At 28.1% G+C, this 668-nt stretch overlaps 1 non-coding gene across 1 annotated transcript; it reads left to right on the forward strand.

Annotated features, from left to right (window-relative positions):
• Positions 1–212: 212 nt before the first annotated feature.
• On the forward strand, positions 213–284 carry TRNAE-UUC (transfer RNA glutamic acid (anticodon UUC)). Its single transcript has one exon. It is a non-coding gene; the product is annotated as a tRNA-Glu (tRNA).
• Positions 285–668: the final 384 nt, after the last annotated feature.

Consider the following 668-nt stretch of genomic DNA (forward strand, 5'->3'; position numbering starts at 1 on the left):
ATGTACTAATAGAGTTGGGGCTCGGGTTTTCGCTCGGCTAATGCTCGTGAATACCGTAAATGATTCGTATACGCGGGGAATGCGATTGTCGGTTACGTACTTTTTGTCCTGTAAATGTTTTATTATGTTAAAATTGTTGTATTATGTATGTATAAGAAATTTGAATAAACAAGACGTTCAAGGAAGTAACTGTTTTTTAAACTTTATCAGCATCCGATATGGTCTAGTGGCTAGGATACCTGGCTTTCACCCAGGAGGCTCGGGTTCGATTCCCGGTATCGGAATAATCTTTTTTTCATTTCATTTAATTCAACAACCTGGATTTTATAAAAACGCTCGGTGACCAGTATGCTTCGTATCCTGTCTAACTTGCAAATAATCATCCATCAAGATCAAGATCATCCCATAGAAATCATCCAAAAATCCGCAATAACAATATATAATTATTTTTTTAAATGTCGATATATATATATATATATATATATATATATATATATATATATATATATATATATATAATATATTATATTTAAGTATAAAAAATATCGATATTTTTAAAGAAAAATAAAAATTGTACCCTAAATTGTACATGTAATATATTGTAATTTTAAAGTTTTATTAAAAATTGTAATTAATTTATTTTGAAAAAATATCGAAAAAATTCGGCT

This window comes from Rhynchophorus ferrugineus, unplaced genomic scaffold (genome assembly GCF_030347505.1).
Source record: "Rhynchophorus ferrugineus isolate W39M unplaced genomic scaffold, kcgeb_rfMv2 rfM9, whole genome shotgun sequence".
Lineage (NCBI taxonomy): Eukaryota > Metazoa > Arthropoda > Insecta > Coleoptera > Curculionidae > Rhynchophorus > Rhynchophorus ferrugineus.